Consider the following 15,328-nt stretch of genomic DNA (forward strand, 5'->3'; position numbering starts at 1 on the left):
GAACGGATTAAGCTGTTACAGTTATCACCTGTAAAACTGTCTTGAAATATCAATCTTCACCAACCAGCTCAAACCAAGATTGTGCTTTACGACTAAACTATTGGATCGCCTCACGTGCCACACATTAGGAAGAACAGATTACGGGAGTTCTGGCTAGACAAATAGTGACCAATCGACATGTTCCGAGAAACACCACCTAATTACTTTCCAGTAATTGACGATTACGACCAAGACGACACGTGTCTGCAATTCGTCACCTTCTGGAGAGAAAGAGAGAGAGATGGACGCCAGCGAGTTCATCCATTTCATTTATTTGTCTTACTAGGACGGAAGGAGGAGACGACTGCACTATACATCAGGCCTCTTCAACAACAGAAAAAAAAGCAGTAAAGATGAAGCAATCGGCAGTGCTTCCTACAAATTTCAACCTCACGTGCAGTATTTCTTTTGTCCGGCCCCGGAACTGTGATTGAAGTTCACCTCCGGAATTGAAAGCGTCCCCTCTCTAACACCCTTCCTGGATTTCGAGTGACCCCTGGCGGGCACCGGATCCGATATTGGCCGCATCTCTTGGCATCAGAGTGCCTTCATTTGTTCAAACCCAGATTCAACGTCCGCGTTGGTGCCTATCTATAGATGATGTTAAGAGAAGCTAGTCCCACCTTCCGGTAAAAAACAAACATGCTTCAGCAATGAGGTATTATGGTTAACCCTTTTTCTCGTATCTTTGCCCACATTGAGGTGGCGCGACAGTCCGCGACACCCTGAAGTTTGGCCTGTTCAGTTTGAAAAAAAACGTTAGGTGTGTCAGACAATGCCCTCTCCCTAACAGAAAAAAGGCACTAGCCACGCGACATGCCGTGCTTTGGAGAGGCACCCACAAAAATGGCGAGAAGGGGAGCGGATCGATAGCGGGAGGCCGCGGAAAAGTCGCCAATGACAACGCTGCATCCCGTTCCCGGGGCAACGGCCGTCCCCTTTCCCTTTATCCCGTTTCTTTTCTTCCTCCTTCTCCTATTTCCCATCCGGGTACTTCGGTGGGCTCCGGGAACGCAAAGATGGCGTCCTCGACAGGACGGTGAAACGCCACGCCGCTGCCAGCGCCGATCAGTTTGCTGAGTGAAAGCTGCGGCCACCCTGCAGTCCTTCATCAAGCACTTTTGCACTCTGACGGCTTCCGTGGGCTACGCTTGCTTGCCGTTGTAGCGCCAACCAGAGCTTCAGGATACATACTTACCCTCGAGTGCAGGTGAGCGTGCGGAACTGTGGTGTCTCGCGAGTGGTCTCGCACCACGCGATGAAGCACTCCCTGCGCAGCCTACGTATCTTGCGCCTCTTGTATTCCACCGTACCGTGCACAGTCTCGTTTGTGCTTTACGCAAACGCACCCCAAGCACTTATTTGCTATTTCCACCGCGCATGTTCAATGTTCTGCAATTTCATCTACTTCAGCGTGCTAAGTTAGCACGTCTTTCGTCCGAAACTTAATAACCCGCATTACCAGTGGTTAATCAGTTGTAGATCTGTTGCGAATAGCCCAGACGACGTAGCCGTTCCGTGACGGCATTGCAACAGAAGAAATCGTTGCGGAACAGAAAATCACCCAGCCAATATTTCAGGCGACTTCGTCGATTTCGCAGCTTTTTGTTTCTCTTAGTGAATATCGGTCGCCGGCTCCGGCGCAACCGGGGGAAGAAGAGTGGGAACGGCACGTAGCTCGTATAGCCTCTCAAGGAATGTAGCCTCGAGCCTGCTCGATCGACTCGTGGATCGCGTTGGTGTGAGCGCACGTTGCTTCTTTTATCACCGTCCAATGACCCTTCGCGACGCGCGTTGGGTGTCACCGGTTGCGATTTGCAACGTTTGCGGCAGGGACCGCGTTGCTTGGTTGCTGAATCGTTTGTGTCATGGAATTGATGTTGCTCTTGCTCTCAGAATGCGTCGTGTGTTTTGCCAAATGTAGTTGATTACCAACTATGGCGTTGCACTGTTAACCAAGATGTCGTGGGTTTGATTCCCGGCCACGGCTACTGCATTACTATTGGAGAAATAAGTCCAATGACCGCCATGCACGGTCATTCAGGGGCACTTTTGAAGAAGCGAAGGTGGTTAACGAGTCCGGCCTCTCCCGCTCTGGCCTCATAACATTATATCGCTTTTAACTTGTGAAAATAACATAAGTGTTGTGCTTGCTGACGTCGCCAGGGTCCTTCGCGTAGTGTGTGGTCGGCTCATGCGATAGCGAAGAGTGCGCTGTAGTTTCAGATATTTTCTAACCTGACTGTTGTTCCCAGAAGCTTGTGAAGAAATCCTTTCGGCATCATTTGCATAAATAACGGTTAATAGGCGTGCAGGAAACGCATCGTTAATCACTTATATTGCACTGACAAAGCTTTTTTTTTTGTATTGAGACCATATCTGCGAGTTGATACCGTTTCTGATAGTGCAAGGTCACTGAATCAGCGCCATTCTGGCGTCAAACGCTTTTACAACGAAGTACGAGGGACACTCAAAATAGTTCATTATACAAACCACCTCGTTATAGAAGTCACGTTCCGTGATGCTCCCGATGTAGCAGATGTGTAAGAATCCTTCGCTGCGCACGCCACTAAATTAAAAAAAAGTGTTCCGGTGCATTAAACAATGGTTCGTTTATTTGGTTTATAGAAATGAACTTTCCCGTTTTGCTGCTTGCCTAGGCCTTGCTTGTTGCGAAGGGAAGTGCTGTTTGGAAGTAAGGTTTCGTTTCATATTCCAGCGGCTGACGTGACAGGATCTATTTTTACAACCACTTTACCACTGATTTCTTTTATTCAGCGCTTTTATCATGAGAAAAAAGTTTTCCCGGCTTTATTGTCACCGCTGCTACGGTTGCATTTATTTTTTTTTTCAAAGTATATTGAAGTGCACCCGTAATGCAAATGCAATGTTCTGACTGCCGCATTGTTTCAATTTCTGGTAATACGTCGCTTAATTGTATGTCTTTGTAATGGTTACTTGTATGGACAGGGAAATCTTCGCAAAACGTTTTGGTTGAGCAGCTTATCCAATTAGGGTGCAATTGTGTTGTTATTCTCTGTAGTTCGACATTCGATTCTTTTTAAGTACTTCATAGCTGAATGCACCACCCAGTTATGACATAAAAAAAGAGGTAACTAAAAGAACCGATGCCCGCATATACGAACAAGTCCCCGCCCGAGCACACGCTGTCGAAATACACCGTATCACAACGAGCTGTCACGGTAACTTCCGAGTGACGTCATCACTGCTATTTCATGCTTACCATTCCTTTTACTCGGCTTATTGATGTTCTCGAACATTTTTTTTTTCTAATATCACGGGGGGGGGGGGCAATGCATAGAACGGCTGCTTGCTCATATTTATTCATCATTAGTTGTTTATTTACCAGTTTATTCAAAATACTTTACGAGCCCAACAGGGCATTGTGTAAGGGGAGAGTCAAAATAACAGAAACATGAATTGCACAATGTACATACAAACAATAACATAAAACGCTGTCAATGATTATTCGATGAAAATCGTCAGCCTGACGACGCCCACTGCAGGGCAAAGGTCTCTCCCATGATCCGCGAATCAACCGGGTCTTGTGCTTTCTACTGCCAATTTATACCTTCGAACTTTTTTAATCAGATCAGCCCGCCTAACTTTCTGTCCCCCCTTCGCGCTTTTGCCTTCTCAGGGAATCCAGTCAGTTACCCTTGATGACCAGCGGTTATCCTGCCTGCGCGCTACATGCCCGGCCCATGTCCATTTCTTCTTAAGTTCAAGTACGATGTCCTTAACCCAGGTTTTTTTCCCTGACCCACTTTGCTCTCTTTTTGTCACTTAAGGTTACACTTATCATCTTCCTTTCCATCGCTCGCTGCGTCGTCCTCAATTTAAGCTGCACCCTCTTTGTAAGCCTGCAGGTTTCTGCTCCATAGGTAACTACCGGCAAGAAGCAGCTGCTATGGGCCTTCCTCTTGAGGGTTAGTGGCGGATTACCATTCATGATTTGAGAATGCTTGCTGAACGTGATCCGCCCCATCCTCATTATTCTGCTTATTTTCCTCTCATGATACGGCTCCACGGTTACTAACCAGTTCTAAGTAGGCATGTTCCTTTACAACTTCCAGCGTCTCTCCACCTATCACAAAGTGCTGTTTCCTGCTGAGACTGTCACACATTAGTTTTGTGCACAATAAGCTTCCGACCTCCTCTTCTGCTTTCTGTGTCCAGTTCAGTAATAATGAGTTGTAATTCGTCCCTTGAGATACTCATCAAGGCATTGTTATCAGAGCATCGCAGGTCAAACTCTTATCCTTAACTCTTTCCACTCTAGGGCCAAGAAGACCTCGTGGAAACACGCAGTCAACAGCATTAGAGTGATCGTGATTCTGTCAGCAGCATTGGAGTGACACTTTTATAGAGATTCTATCACTTTCCTTAAGAAGAAATATGGTGGCTGTGGATCCACTGTTGCTATCTTGCAATGTATGTTTATGTAGGGTTCGTCAATGCCTTGATTCTATAATGCCGGTATTACTACTGATGTCTCGACGGAGTCAAATGCCTTCTCTTAATTTATGAAAGCTATATATAGGGGTTGGTTGTATTACGCGCACTTCTCTTTTACCTTATTTATGATATGAATATGGTCTATTGTGAAGTAGCATGTACGATATCCTGTTTGGTCCTTTGGTTGAACTCTGATGTCGCTTTAATTGTATTAACTATTATTTTTGTAAATAGGTTGTGCAGAACCGACAGTAAGCTGATTGGTATGCAATTTTTCAACTCTCTGACGTCTCCTTTCTTATCAACTAAAATGATGCTGGCGTTCTTCCGAGACTCTGGTACACTTCCCATCAAGAGACATATCGTATATTAAGGTGGCAAATTTTTCTAACACAATTTCACCATCTTTCAGCAGGTTCGATGTTACCTTATCCTCACCAGCGGCTTCGCATCTTTGCATTCTTTCTAGGGCCTTCCTTACTTCCCCTGTCGTTACTGGTAAGATGCCGAATTCCTCTGGGCTAAGATTGCTTCTTACGATATCATCCTGGTTGTTTCGGAGTGAGTGTGTACAGTTCTCTGTAGAACTCATCCACCACCTCGACTATCCTATTCGTATTGATACTGACATAGCCTTCGTTGTCCCTTAATGAACACATTCAATTTTTTTCCTATGCACATTTTTGCCTTCCTAGCTTTCAGGCTCCTGCCGCTTTTTGCAGCCTGCTCAATTCTCTTCGTGTCCACACGGTAACACTATCCGCGTGTTGTGTAATAAGGTCTTCACAAAGACGCTTGCCTGCGCATGCGCTCTTGACACGTGTTCGCACGAAGGGACGCTGCACCGTGATGGTATGGCTTGTTGTCCGATTGTTCTTTTTATCTTATCTAGTTTTCTTACTTTTCTTTTCTGGGGGCTACATCTATATACTTGGTGTTACCACCAATTAAAATCTCAGTTGAAAGCAACGCTTGCCCAGTGCATTTCAATCGTCTTACGCGGCTACAGAAGTTATGGGTATGTTCAGCACTGCATGATCGACCTGTTGTTCATTTGTCGATCGCCTTAGTCCGTCGTGCTGTTAAGCCTACAGAAACCAGGAGTAGTCTTATTCCAGAGCTTCCACTATATACGGCTTGTCTCATAATCATATAAGGATTTTGACTGGGAAAACAGCAGTAATATTCAAAGAGTTATGCTCCCATCGTACTGTAAGCGTGCAGCAGTATCACATCGATAACTTTGTGTTGTTTTTTTTCAAAGCCTTTTAAACCAAACCACATCTCGAAGTGACGATCCTCGCATGCATGAGTATGTTCTGTTCTGTTCTGTTCTGACTGTTAGACTGTGGAGAGGTTAAGGTCCATATTACTTCGACTACTCCATATCGATAAGTTCTGCAAAGAAAAAAAACCATACCTAATGGTTCCTGAAAAGGAACAGAGAAAAACAAATCATAATAGCACACTGAAACCAGTTGAAATAACATATCCATCTACAGTTTGGCTACAGCCATTCACACTGTCATAAAATGTTGACACGCACACCTTTCTTTTTGTGATATCAGTGTAAGCACTAACACATGATTTCATATATGTCAACTACGATAGCTGTATAGATCAGACCGGACAGAATAAGCGTGAGTATGTGTCTTTGTACAAGTAAGACTACGTTGTTTCCTGCTGGCGTCGTCTTTCATTTCTTAGCTTTATTGCTTATCAAGTGTCCAATCAGTGCAAGAATTGTGTTTTATATTCTGATTTACTCATACGCAATGAAGTAGTTCTTGTCTCTTTAGCGCGTCACTTTTGTGAGCCGCGGGGCCAGTGACCCTTCCTTCACGTATTCATGTGCGCATGCCTGAGTCCGCCTTTTTCGAAAGGACGATTGTGGTGCAGTCCGCGAGAAGTGTAGTCTGGGATCCATTTCTATGGGCGTTTGCTTCCATTGTTTCGTCGGACAGTGCGTGTTTGATGCGACCACTCGGCATTAGTGCACAAAGAACACCGAATCCGGCGTTTTCTAAAGCATCTTCGTGTTTAAGAAAGCGCGTCATCTATTGTTTTCGGGACTCCAGTGGACCGGTCCAAGAAGGAAGTCAAAAAGAAAAATGCCTGTGATGCTGGTGGTTCGAGCGAAAATGGGGTCAATTATTGTTCACTTGGGGGGGGGGGGGGGAACAACGCTTGTTTTTTTTGTATTGGAATGCTGCTTTTCAATGAATTTGTTTTTATCTTATATTTTGCTTGAAACCCATTCAGCTTCTTGTTTATGTTCATGACTAGGGTTATTGTCATGTTAGTTCATCATATGCGGATTGGGTGAGCGGTAAAGCATTTTGGGGTAAACGGCACTCTTTCATGCCAATTGAGCAGTTATGTGCACCAACAGGCCACCGTACGGAACGTTAGAAGCGTGGCGGTTTGGGCTAGTTGATATGACATGACGAGGTGGCGCCGCCCCGCACATTTTCCTTTTGCTTTTTTTCTGTCTCACCTGTAGAGTCTGATTGATTTGATTAATATGTGGGGTTTAACGTCCCAAAACCACTATATGATTATGAGAGACGCCGTAGTGGAGGGCTCCGGAAATTTAAACCCCCTGGGGTTCTTTAACGTGCACCCAAATCTGAGCACACGGGCCTACAACATTTCCGCCTCCATCGGAAATGCAGCCGCCGCAGCCGGGATTCGAACCCGCGCCCTGCGGTTCAGCAGCCGAGTACCTTAGCCACTAGACCACCGCGGCGGGGCACCTATAGAGTCTTCTGATGGCAAATGTTAAAATTTTGGTATTGTAAAAGTATATTTTAATAATATTAAAAATGTTTTTCACGTTAGTGTCTTTTTAAAAGATCCCATGACAGCATAAGGTACCGCAGAATAGACAGTGGTAGGTGATAATCCAGCCAAATGTCAATAAAACGAATAGACCAGGACAGGGCACGTAACGTCTAGGAAAGGCGACCAGTGGTCACAAACAGAAACAGGATATTCTAAGAAATCGGCAACGCAGCCGAAGGCGGCCGTGAGTTAGGTAGGGACGATGAAATCAGGATGCTCGCATGAATAAAATAGACTGAGCTCGCGCAGGCATTGTTTTTGGTCATTCGGAGAGGCCTCCGTCGTACATCACTAATTCTGATTGTTTTTACTCCGATACCCATAGCGGCATTTTGAGCGGCACGTCTTCTTAGAGCGACTCGGCAATAGAGGCAGCGGCCAATGTAGAAAGAAATTTGAGAACAATGGATTCGGACACAGTGCGTGTGTGTTTGTGTGTGTGTTTTGGAGCGCTAAGCAGGAAAGGCGGAGAGGGTGAAGGAGAACTCCGACTACCGGGACACTTCCCTGTAACGTTAGTAATATAGGCATCTGATAATGTATCTGCATTCGAGTGCACTTATGAACCGCCGCATGTTTTCTAGAAGCAAAGAAAGTACTCCTGCCAACACCGTGAATTCAACAGGCCGCCACACAACGGTGTACACTAACACGGCAAAACAACGACAACAGAAAAGAACAGGACAAGAGAGGTTATATGTTTCTCGAAGTCCGGGGTCAACGTCACTTTTGGTGCTGGCACCGTATATATATATATATATATATATATATATATATATATATATATATATATATATATATATATATATATATATATATATATATATATATATATATATATATATATATATATATATATATATATATATATATATATATATATATATATATAAAGGAAACAATGTTGTTAAACAGGAGTAGAAGGAGTGCTGTCTGTCTCGCACTCAAATTCACACTTAGTGACGTCGTGACACAAGAGAAAGACGGAAGCGAGGGTGTAATTGAAGAGGCTGAAAAGATATGCAAACTTTCTTTCAACTCTTCCTGCCCAGGATCAACGTCACATCCTGCGGGTGGGAAAATTATAGAGCACTCGAAAAAAAGAATGCAGGCTGCGTTTTCATTCTTTCTGCCCGGACTCACATCCTGTGACCTCGTAACACAAGAAAAAAAAAGCAAAGTAGCATTAAGAGAGGCTAAAAGGTATTAAAGAATTCGTTTCCGTTATTCACAAGCAGGCTCAACGTCACATGCCATGACACCTCGACACGGGCAAGGGAGTGAATAAGGGAATTAAAGAAGACTAGAATAAGGAATCTAGGCTGTTTTTTCAGTCTTTCTGCCCGTACTCTCGGGGACGTCTTGTGACGTTGTAACAAAAAGTCACGTGGGCTTCTTTCCCTGGTCATGGACGTCACATGTGCTACCTCGAGACAAAGGAATAAGGAGGCAGCCAGGGGGTAACGGAAGTCGCGATGAAGGAGCGAATCCTTGCCCGGGCCGGGCTCACCATCGCATTTCGTTACGTCACACCATAGGGAAAATAAGGGAACAAGGGGGTAACAAGAAGACCCAGTAGCACTGCTGCTTGCTCGCCATTTCCCGCTCTGCCGGCTTTGGAGCGGCGCGCTGACGTATTAGGCGGCGGGGAGATTTGCGACGCCCAATCGGATTACGTCCCGTGCGCCCTGTTGCCTGTAGATGGCGCAGCGGAGCGCAAGACGATGTCCCAGAATAAGGGACAGCCGAAATATAAAGGGGATTGCGCTTCCCCGTCGGTTCAATCGGCTTTGCATATTACCGAGAGACGCAGTGTTGTAGAAGTGTCATCCGTCCTGCCTCTATATTTTTTTTTATGCGTGGTTGGCTGGCGGCGTTAACCATAGCGTCGGGCTAAGCTTTCGCTTAGGGCGGCCCGAATTCATCTTGAGAAGCGGGAGTGAGTATGTGGGGGCGGTGACTTGGCGTAACCCTTTTAGCGGTATAACACTTCGGGTTAAACTGAGCCCTCTGGCGCTGACATGCATTCTAATTTAAGGCCGCAGGCTGTGCAGACGTTTTAGGATTGTCATCGAGCGCGATGTTCTCATCTGGATGTTCCAAGTTTCGTGGGTGTCTACCCGTATTTACTCGCATAATCCTCGCACTCGCGTAATCCTCGCACCCCCAACATCGGCCAACAAAAATGCGATTTTTTTTTTCCTCGCGTAATTATCGCACCCCAAAAATCGCAGCAGCAGATGTCGTCTGCTGCTTTGAGCAATGATGATAATAGCACCCATTAGCGTAGCGCCATCTCTTATGCATCATGCATGCTGATGAAACCCATTGAAACCGGGTAAATTCCAAGAAGACTCTCCTGCTACGCTGGGACCAGCTTAACAGAGGGGCAGAGAAAACACATCGGCCAGGGAAACGCCCCAGACACCCTCCTCTTCTTAAACCCCGCGCACCCGCAACCCGTCACTCGATTTCGATGAGTCGGGGGCAAACTAAAGTGATCCAACATGTGCCGTTATCAGAGTAAACATCCAAGTGCCCTTGTCAGATAACTTTAAACCACGTGAATGGAGCAGGTCACGGAGGAAGGAAAGCGGAGCAGGTCATGTTTTTCTTTCCTCCATAGAGCAGGTGCGAAAGACGGCTAGCCTTGGCTCGGCTCGACTTACACCGAACTATTGGGCGCTTGTTTGTGTGTGTGTTTGAGCGTTTGAGGAAATTCTGACGCGCATTAAGAAAACTGACGCCTGGCCAGTGGACGAATAGACCAGTTATTTATTTATTTGCTTTTATTCCTGTGGCGCGTGATACGCGTGCCCTGTTTCAAAAGGGAAGAGAAACAATTACTAACTTGCTAGAACGGAGCTCTAATCTAACCCAAGCCAAGCCACAAGTTGCGTAGTAGGACTTGTGGCACGGCGTGTGACGGCATTCTGTGGCATGGCGCTAGTGTTAGTAGTGCGGTCTATGGTGCGGTGTTCTGAGGTAGCGCAGTTGTGATCCGTGGCTAGCATTGTCCTTTCTGCAGCTACGTGATGAGCCGATACAAGAGCTATACAGCTAATTTCAAGCTAAAGGTCATCGACCATGCTCTAGAACACGGCAACAGGGCCGCCGGCAGGCACTTCGGCGTGGACGAGTTCTGTGTGCGCTACTGGCGACGGCAGCAAGAACAGCTTAAAGCCACGAACAAGTCACGCAAGGCCTTCCGTGGGCCTAAGACTGGAAAGTACCCACAGGTTGAGGCGGCACTACTCGAATACATCAAGAGTCTACGCGCGGACGGGTGTGCCGTTTCGATCGAGCTGCTTAGAAATCAGGCGCGCATAATTGCCCGGAAGGAAGGCATCCCGGCACGAGATTTCCGCGCGAGCAACGGGTGGGCCACACGGTTCATGCGCCGAAGTGGACTCTCGCTCAGGAAACGGACGACTCTGTGTCAGCGGCTACCTTCGGCGTACGATGATAAGGTCATCGAGTTTCATCGATTTGTGATTAGGATTCGGGAGCAAAAGAACTTCCTGCTCTCACAAATTGGAAACGCGGATCAAACTCCGCTCAACTTCGACATGCCGCCAAGCACAACGGTGGAGAAGAAGGGTGTGCGGAGCGTGCATATTAGAACGACGGGTGCCGAGAAGCAGAGGTGCACCGTCATGCTCGCCGTAACAGCGGACGGGCGGAAGCTGCCCCCATTTATTATTTTTAAGCGGAAGACCCTCCCGAAGGCCAAGTTTCCCCCTGGAATACACGTGCGTGTACAGGAGAAAGGGTGGATGACCGCCGACCTTATGGTCGACTGGGTCAAAACTGTTTGGGGACGACGCGCTGGAGCACTTCTTTACCCGTCGCTGCTGGTTGTCGACAGCTTCCGCGGTCACCTGGTCGACTCCGTTCGGGCGAAGCTGAAGGAGCTGCGGACTGACCTCGCTGTCATTCCAGGCGGTCTGACTTCGATGTTGCAGCCTCTTGACGTATCCTTGAACAAGCCGTTCAAGGATAATGTTCGGAGGCTGTATTCGGAATGGATGGCCGAAGGCGACCACGCAATGACTCCCGGGGGCAAGATAAAGAAGCCGTCGGTGGAGATCCTTTGTTCGTGGGTACTCGAGGCATGGACCATGATTTCGCCAGAAATTATCGTCCGCAGCTTCAAAAAGACTGGGATCTCCAACGCCTTGGACGGGACGGAAGACGACGTGGTCCACGAAAACGACGAGGGAGACCACGCTGAAGCTGGCAATGAGTCCGATGACGCTGCTATGAGCGACGAAGATGGCAGTCTTGATTCGGGCTCCGAGTAGTTCGCCGAAGAGACTAATTTATTAGCTAGTGACCTTTGTCTGTGCAAATAAACCTTGATTTGGGTCGAACATGTAGTTTCATTGTAAAGGTAAGCCTTGTATCAGCACTTTTTGAAGCTTTTAGTTGCTTGTGGAAAAACTGCAATTTGTGGCCGTTTTCTTTTTTTTTCTTGCGCTGTACCTTTTCGCGGAAAATTTTCCCCGCGTAATTATCGCACCCCCAACTTTCCATGGGTTTTTTGGGAAAAAAAGTGCGAGGATTATGCGAGTAAATACGGTAATATCAATGGGACGAGGGGAGCACGCAAGATGCTACTTTCCTGAAAAGTTTACGCATACTCCAAATTGGCCTGTCATCTAACGGGTCAGCCAGACTGCGCCCACTCCAGGGCCAAGGCATCTCCAAAGTTTTGCCAATTAACCCGGTCCTGCGCTGGCTGCTACCATGTTGTCCCCTCAGAAGTTTAACTGTACACAAGTGTGAATGTTTATTTCGCTCTATTGAGTTCACAGACTTGCGGTGGCGAATCGAAGTGCCACGGCTTACTGCTTGTAGCGTGGTTTCCCCAATTCGTGAGGCACCTGATGTGTGTTTTCCACCGAGACGTAATCACACACACAGTTCACTTGAAATAGAAATGTGTATACTTATCACCTGCAGTGGTCTGTGTAACCTTACCAATATAAACTCGTGTGGGCCACATATGCTATCACGCGAGCAAAACAAAACAAAACAAGATGAAAAAGTTGAAACGATGGGAACCGAATTCTCGGAGGCAACGTCTTTTCTTTCGTTTTTTTAACAGTGACACTGTTCAAGTTGACAGAATTTTTGCTTGTCGGAAACAAAAGTAATCATCACTATGAACTGGCGCGCACTCTCAACATCCTCTTCTTCATCTTCATCTTCTTCTGCTTCACTCCCAGAACACTTTGTTCGATTTCTGCGAGCATGACTTGTAATGAGCATAACGGGTGAGAGAACGAGTGCAGAGAGAGAGAGAGAGAAAGAGAAAATAAAGTAACAAAAAGAAATAAAGATGCATAAAGAAATAACGGCGAAATAAAAAAATTTTAGGAGGCGAGATTCGTGCCCTCGATACGAGGGCGTGTGTCCTAACAACTCGGCTATCCAGTCTCGCCAGCAGAAACTAGCATGGCCTTGTATAGTGTAATATAACCAGGGGGTGGGAAAGAAATTTTAGTGTGAGGATGAATGATGTAATGGTAAGGAGGAGGGAAAAGGAAGGAGAGAGAGATTAAGGCTTAACATAGAAATAGTGAGGAAGAGCAGAAGAAAAATAATTAAAGAAAGAGAGAGAGAGCGAAATGGAAGGGACGAAAGAGTGGGAATGATAGAGCTAGAGAGTAGTAAATAATGAAAATAAACAGAAAAAAAAGACAGAAAATGATAGAGAGAGAGAGAGAGGAGAAATAAATTGAGCTAGACTTGGCAAAACAGCAAAAATCAGGACTACATGAAGACCCATCAGTTCTACTTCCGCTTTATCATAGTAAGCTATGCTACTTTCTTTTGGGGAGGGAGGCGGGAAGGACGGACGTGTTGAGTGCTTGCCACAGATGTCGCTTCAGCATTTCTCTGCAGCGTTACGCTACTTCACTTTCATTGCTACTATCGCAGTACTTTTCTCCACATTGTTCTGTCTGCGCATCATTCTTAGGAAGGCACCACACGCGCGCACTTTATCTTCGTTGAACTTATCTTATTGGAGTATTCCAGCATCCGCAACATTCCGTTGGTGCATCTCTTCCTTTATTCCAAATAAGTGGTTCAAAGACAGTGTAGGATGTTCAGGACGAGTTCAGTAATCATCGGCAATAGGGGATACTGGTTTCCACGGTGAGTTAGCTCATCATCGGCGGCCAAAATATTTTAGAGTTTGTGGCAAAAACTTGCAGAAAAGTATTTCAGTGCGACCAGGACTACAGCTTTCAACTAATGAGCTCGAAGTCATAGGTACGGTGCCCAGTGCGAGCCGTCGCTTTCCCGGATATTGAGTGTGCGAAATGGAGCTCGTGTTTTCATAGATACGTTCACTTTCATGAATCGGAGGTGGCCGATCATGAACCGGATTAGTCCAGCATGACATCTCGCGCGTCACCCGGGTTTCGTTTTCAGGTACATCAAATGGACAAATTGCAACAGATTCACGGTCTTACAATCGCAGTTATCCGCATAACTGCAAACTGTGAGTCATATATCCATTACTCCGAGGCCTATTTTTACCTATAGACTCCAACATGCGCAAAGTATACGGATATCCCCCTTATACTGAACTACGTGTGATTCTGCACTGATAGAATATTTTTGCTGTACTTTTGTAATAAGTTAAATTATTCTCACGAGCATGAAAGCTTACTGTAATGTGCGCACTTTAGTGCAGTGTGTGAAGTCGACGATGCTGTTACACTTTGGTATTCAATCTAAGAAGTTCGCAGCCGAAAATTAAACGAGGCACGAGTCTCCACGAGACCCCAATATCTTCTGTTGTTTTGAGAGTTTTTGTAGCTGATACAGAATAAATAATTCTTACTTTCCAACATTAAAAACACATATTATTTTTGGTGTCTAAGCACCAAAAACATCTAAGCACTATCAATTAGGTTTATCGCTGCTATTTTGTTGATTGATTGACAAACCACAAGTCTAGAAAAATGCATTTGGCGAGTGGGGGGGGAGGGGGGTCATACATTAAGAAATGATCACGCAGAATGGATACGCGATATATACACAAAATTAAATAGAATGGACATAAACATCAATTCATGAATGCATAATAGAAGAAAGCACGTCAATAAAGGACGAAAAGGGTAGTTAATTGTCCCATACGTAAAAATACAAGAGCAGTGTTGATGAACACATCAAGAAAATTTCATCAGGATTCAATCAGGACTCCGTAGAAATATATTGAAGTACAGGCGTACTAGAATAAAAGATGCGGTTTGTATAGGAGTTCGCGAAAACAGCAACAACAAAAAAAAAGGTATGACTTATAACTGAAATGAAGTTAGAAACCTGCAAAAGAAAGAGGACTTAGAAAACACGTGCTTCTAAGTACTTGATGGTTTCTCGTTGAGGGAGATTTTCATATTTCAGTTAATCAAATGAAAATTGAAAGTTTGAAAGAGTGGTTCCGGCTCCAAGCATTTCCTCATCGTTTTACTTGGGTTTCCTTTTATGACTGAGGCGCGAAATTGTCGCCGTGTTTTGTCTACGTTAGTCTTTTTTTTCGTGCAGTTGTTTCAGTCGAGGCAGAACAACGAGTATAGAATCGTATAGGAGCGAATGAGTGCAAACTCACGATGATGGAGGTACAATGGTGAAGCGGGAAAGAAAGTGGCTTGCAGGTAACAATTCTGTTTTTCAGTTTTGGTGAAATTTTTTTTTTTCAGTACCGTTTCCGTGGGTAAGCCTCCCATTTACAGCTGTTCAATTTGTTCGCGGACTCTCGCCACACGCATGGATTCACACACCTGGAAAAATATTATCAATAATCTATCTATCTATCTATCTATCTATCTATCTATCTATCTATCTATCTATCTATCTATCTATCTATCTATCTATCTATCTATCTATCTATCTATCTATCTATCTATCTATCTATCTATCTATCTATCTATCTATCTATCTATCTATC

At 45.4% G+C, this 15,328-nt stretch overlaps 1 protein-coding gene across 1 annotated transcript in view; it reads left to right on the forward strand.

Annotated features, from left to right (window-relative positions):
- The first annotated feature begins 1,097 nt into the window (after positions 1-1,097).
- The window catches only part of Prosap (SH3 and multiple ankyrin repeat domains prosap), a 240,418-nt gene continuing 226,187 nt past the window's right edge, over positions 1,098-15,328 (forward strand). Inside the window, exon 1 of the mRNA XM_075871779.1 lies at positions 1,098-1,249. The gene's annotated coding sequence lies outside the window, so the exon portion shown is untranslated. The remainder of the gene's footprint in view (positions 1,250-15,328) is intronic.

This window comes from Rhipicephalus microplus, chromosome 8, assembly GCF_043290135.1.
Source record: "Rhipicephalus microplus isolate Deutch F79 chromosome 8, USDA_Rmic, whole genome shotgun sequence".
Lineage (NCBI taxonomy): Eukaryota > Metazoa > Arthropoda > Arachnida > Ixodida > Ixodidae > Rhipicephalus > Rhipicephalus microplus.